Below are 6,099 nucleotides of genomic sequence, written 5' to 3'. Positions count from 1 at the left end.
TTCCAGCAAACAATTTGCTCTTTAAAGTAAATTACCAGCCAAAAAAATGATCATTTTGTATTTTGTGGGAGGATAAAACAAAAGAGATATTTGGAAAATTTGAATTTTTCTCAATTTTCATGAAGTTTATCGATCAAAAGGCTTTTTATCGACAATAATGAACAATGGAAAAAATCAGGGATTAGTCCTGATTGAAGCAGTCTCGGTTTTTAAAACAACGTTTATATGGATGATGGAGAAACCAATCGGTAATTATTAAAACCATAAAAAAGTACTATATATACTTGATAAAACTTTTTAAAAAGTTTTTTGTCTAATTTTGCTTCTCTTTGTTCAGTTTTCCAGAAACCTCAGAGCAGAATTTTATGTGCAGCTAGCATTCTACAACCCATAAGTCTCAATTTGAATGCGGCGAGGTTGAACATTCAACTCGGGTGCAGTTTTTTATAACAAAGTTTGGTATTAAAAATCTCCATAAATCTAAATTGAGTGGCTGATTAGGTCAAAACCGTTGATTCGCGCGTCAAATTGTATTACAAAAACATTTTACTGTGTCAAAAAAGGTTTTAAAAACTTCGGATGGCGATATATGCATAGTTAGGGCTAGTTTATCTAAATGACAAGAGAGAAGTAAAAAGGAGCTTTTAATAACTAGCTCTCGCCTTATATCCTTCCCTTTCCCCATACTGAAACGAGAATAAAAAAGAACCACAATCCAAAAAAAAACATTTTGAATCTCATGCATACAATTCTTACATTTTTTGGGGGTTTAGAAAATTAGACGACAAGAATTTAGACGAGCGTAAAGATACGGAATTTACGGCCAACAAGTATTTAATCAGCCAAAATTTAATTGAAGTCTGTAAACAAAATTTCACGCTATTTGACGCAAGTTATTGTCTAAATTGCGTTGTTTTCTGATCGTTTAAGTTGCTTGTCGTCTTCTTTCCTAAACCCCCATTTTTTGTTGTCGTATTTTTCTGAAAAATAGAAGACTTTGACGGACCATTCTGTGCTTCTTGCTCAACAACTGGTTACTCTTCCCAAATTGCTACCCGTACCGAGAAAATTTTCTATTTCTGACCTGAAATTTTTTTTATTTAATCTAATTTCTGGTCAGAAATTCTTTTTGAAATATTTAAATAAAGCAGGGAGTTTCTTGAAATTGTTTAAATTTCTAATCATATTTCTGATCAGAAATTGGCTAAATCTAGGCCTTTTCTAGCTAGAAAAAAGTCAACTGGTGGGGTTCCAAGCCCAGTGTTTCGGTTTTCTAGGCGATTGTGCTAACCACTAGAATACAGGCCTTCAGGCGGATTGATAGTTTTAGCAAAATAAAACTTGTTATAACAAGTGTTAGTTTGCATTGTATTGCTATTGTTACTGTGTATACTCGAAGCGCATGTTTATCTCGTTGCGGTTGAGCAGTGAACTAATTTCTTGTTATTTGATTCCAGAAACTGTTTATTTCTAAACTAGAAAAGAGATAGATCATTTCTGCACAGAAAATACAGAAAAACTAGGCTGGATAAAATATATAAAACTCCTATCTAAGAAAAACATCTTCCAATGGGAACGGGTAACGCAGTTAGCATCGCATCGACAGATTGTTTTGTAGAGTCTAGTTGAATAGTTTTTTACAGATCTAAGCAATCTAATTACACTTTGTAAAAAAAGCCATTGATTGTAAGTCGAAATCAGAGGCTCGTAATAAGTTTTCAGCCTCTAACCCCTGTAAGTCAATTAAGAAATCAATAGAATGGGAAAACAATTTCTGGCTTGCCTCAGAAACATGTCAATCCAGGACAAACGACCACACTTGAGGTTGCATAGCCGTTTCCATTGCAAGGAACACAATGAAAAAGAACTTTCCTGACGGAATGCTATTATGCCAGCAAACTGCTCAGCCCTTTATAATTGATGGATGTCAAATTTCTCACATCACCAAATTCAATTGAGGATCCAAAGGCTTTTGTGGTACTGACTGGGCAAGGAATACCAGAAGCTTCCTATGATAATACAAAACACAGAGACACCTTGTAACAGAAAGCAAAACAATAAAAACAAATTAAAAGAAGTAAAACTGAAAGATGTTCTGGATGTTCTTGAGGAAGCAATCGGCAAGTGGCTATCAACCAAAAAGTTGGTGGTCTAATTCCTGCCATCATCCCTGCTCGGCGCTTCAGCAGGGACGCAACATTACCTAGCCGCGGAAAACTATCCAAACTAATTTGAAGGTTGGTCATAACCAGATAACCCGGGTCTTACTAGAATTCAAAATCTTATAAGAATCCTATATTTTGTAAGAGTAATTCTGAATTCTTACCAAATTCGTACATCTTCTAAGAATCAATTCAAATTCTTATGTGAATCTTATAAGAATCTTATAAGACTTTAAATTGCTGTTCCGATTTTCAAGTCGTGGAAAAAGTAGCATAAGGAGCGCAGATAGCTCAAAAATGGTCAAATATGCTCTGCAACTGTGAGCCTTAATCTATTACTATTTTAAACGTTACATTTAAACAATAATAACACCCGGGAAGAACAACAGTGGATCTCAGCAGAGAGCAAAACAGCTTTTATGTTGGTTGTTACCTATTGGATAAAGGATTTAAAGATTCTCTGCTTACAAATATCATTTATTTTAGCTTATAATGATTTGACAAAAGCTATGATATTTTAATTTCAACTGTAAGTGGGAAGGAGCTTCGTCATCGGCGTGTTAAGTTTTTTTATACTTTTAAAAGTTTTTTCCACGAAAAAAGTAAGAGCCACAAAAAGTTATTGGAATGACCTGAGTAATACATCATATTGAAGCCCTTTCAGTCGTTATTCGTACTTTTAAAAAAATCAAGAAATTTCTTGGTGTCAAGATTTTCGACATCCGGTTCAAAATTTTTATTTTTTTTGTCTAATTTTGAACACTTTCCATTTTAAAAAGCAAAAATTTACTTTTTTTAGTATAAATGCTTATCGAAAATTGTTTTTAGCTCCTTCTGGGGAATAAAAAGCTTTTTCTAAAATAAAAAAAAATCTGTTGAAAATATAATTTCTAATTTAGTTCAGATCCTCTCATCAGAATCTCTCGCCGTTGTTCTTGTCAGAACATTCTGTGCTACTTGAAAAGCAACCAGCCAGGTTGCTTAGTTTCTTACGCGTACAAATATGAACATTGCCTTTGATAAACTGAACAAATAAAAGAAAGCGAAATCCCTCTAAAACACAGAAGTTTCCCTCCCCGCTTAGAGCTTCTTTACCACACTCATGCTACCGAACATCAATTCTAGAGAGAAAAAAACCATATATTGAGATGTTAGAACTTTTTTTTATCCATTTTTTGTTTTGAGCTTTTTTATGGCTGAAAATGTCAAAAATAACTTGTACAAAATTCTGTTTTATACGAGAAAAAAACGGATACGTGACAGTAAAAACAATTAAAAAACTGCGCCATCACAATTTGGACAAGTTTGTTTTGTTTGTTTACCTAAAGTAGCTTTTCGGCCGCTTGATATGAATTATTAAACCCCTGATAGTACTACTTCAAAAAAGCTTTTTTTAACATCTGTGGGAGGATTTTCAACAAAAGGAAATCGAAGAATTTCTTTCTTCTCGCAAAGAGATTCCGGTAGATTTGGTCTTTTGTTTTCAAGGAGAGATTCAATGAAACATTTTGTCAGAAAAACAGAAAAAGCTTCCACTAGTTCACAATAAGAAGATTAGTTCTCGCCACTGTGTCTCCTAAAGAACAAACCAGAGCTAAAGAACAAACCAGATAATTGTTTAAAGTCTTACCACCTGGAATATGGTACAAAACAAATTTGGGAAAAAACAGCTTATAGGATCAATTTAAGTCCTACTTATGATCAAATCCGATTTCTGGGTTTTTTTTTGTAGTACTTGAGAATATGGCAAACTAACGCAATTAAAGTCTTATGTCGATTAGCATTTTCGAAGTGAAATTTATACCATTTTTATTCGCGAAAATAAGATAAACATAATTTATTTGGAATCTAAAAATAAAATTAGGGTGAGCTGTTCAATCCTTTTTTACTAAACTTATTACCTAGAAATGCAATTTTTTGACTGCTCGAAAGCTGATGTGAAGAAACATTTGTATTCCAATTGACACAAGTGCCGAATACTATGCAACGATGGATTTACGGCAATTGTTTAATTGTTGCATGAAAGTTTGGGACTCTATAGAGCAGCACGGAAATATCACACTTTTTAGTTTTCAATTCCAAGCGTGTTAGCTAAATTCGGAGTCAAAATTTTTTTTGAAAAAGTAGTAAAATTATGTCGATATGTCGAGATATTGCTTACCGTTTTTTTATCGATACTTCTAAGTGTAATTGGAGCTTGTTCCAGAAAGGATTGAATCAGTGTAGATAGCGCAGAGGATTAGCCACTTGGAGGCATCCACGCTACATAAGTTTGATCTTTCTTCGAGAATTTCTTGAGTTAACATCCAAAAACACTCAGAAGTATTGCATATGAGAACATATGGCATACGAAAAACGTTTGAAGCATTAAACTCTGAATTGTTGCTGTAGTAAAGCTTTCACCTCGAGATTTAAAATTTTTGGTGCTATCCTGATACTAACTATCAAAGAATGTAATTAATATAAATTTCTATCGCACTTATTAAAACACAGTTTTAAAACACTATTTTCTGCAATTGCTAAATTTTGTTTGAGCGTATAGTTTTTTGTTGAACTCTCGAAGTTCAGACTCTTCTAAAGATGATTTTTTCTTGTTTTTTTTGCTCAGGAATATTCCTAAAAGTTGTTCAAGCTTAGATTTACTTTTTCGCGGTTTGATTTTTGATTTTAGGTTCAGTTAATTTCCTTTGTTAAAAGGAAGGCAGAGTTCCATATTGAACAGCAAAAATGTAAAGGTCACGAAAGACGTGATAGACTTCTACTTTCGAAGAAGGAATTTTATTTTCAGTTTGACCAGCGAGTAAAAATTTTTATTTATTGATTCAGTTTTCTCAAATGTTTTGGGAATTTCTTTAACTAATTTTTTCTTTATCGAACTTTTTCTTTGAAATTCGAAAAGGTGTATTTTTTTCAAAAAACAACAAGTCAGTAATTTTTTGTTCACTTGCTCACATTGTCTCTTTTCCAACTGTCTGTTGGCTATGTTGACTAAAAGCGAACGACTGATAATATAAATTTGTCACTATTTTTTTTTCGATTGTCATATTGAAACATTTTTTCAACTGACAAAAATTTTTCTTCTGTTGCATTAAGTTTTTTCAGTATAATAGCCATGAAATAATTTCATAACTAGCGTGGCATTGAAGCTCTTAACCTGTTCATCCAATTTCTGAAAAAGTGACGGAATGTTTCTGTTCGGGAAGGTTGTTTTCTCCAGACAAGTTTCGACTTTTTTTAGCCATTTTTTACGGAAATTTAATTTTCATTTAATAAAAAAAAATTTTGTGGCTTTTAGCTCAAATGTAACAAAATATATATTTAATCTGTGATCTTTTCATTAGTTATGGGAGTTTAACTAGTTCGGCTAATTTGGGACAATTAGCGCGCGATATATTTCGAGCTAATACTGCGTAAAGCGGACATTTAATTCGTCTTAGAACTGGTTCCAAATTGTTTTGAGGCGAGCTACTTAGTCTGTTTAATAATTCGCTAAAAACAAAATTAATATAACTTTTTACTTTAAATAGCATGCGGGGGTGCTATTCAAAAAATTGCACTGAAAACTTTAAATTTGTTTTCATTTCGCCCATTTTTTAAAAGCAAATGCTATTCCAAAGACTTTAAAATGTAGTCGGAACATTCAGGGCTTCACCCTGATACAAGCAGTTTTGTTTTGTTTTATACTGTCATCATTCACTTGTATATAGCAGTGTTGTTTAATTTGTTCTTGGACTTGTTAACGGGGTTAGCTGTCCTCTATGAGTTGGAAACTGAAGTAGTAAGCTCTCAGTTCTTCTTCAGTTTTAGGTTCGGTAATCAGTTTTACGCTCAGGAATGCACAACCAAATTCAAATTAAAAATTTTGCAATTTAAAAATTTTTTAAATTAAGTCTAGGATGTCGAATCGTTGAGCAAGCAAAATCTGGCCAAGTTGCCA

The sequence above is a fragment of the Symsagittifera roscoffensis genome, chromosome 5 (assembly GCF_963678635.1).
Source record: "Symsagittifera roscoffensis chromosome 5, txSymRosc1.1, whole genome shotgun sequence".
NCBI lineage: Eukaryota > Metazoa > Xenacoelomorpha > Acoela > Convolutidae > Symsagittifera > Symsagittifera roscoffensis.
The sequence above is the reverse complement of the archived record's forward strand: the minus strand, read 5'-3'. Positions refer to the sequence as shown.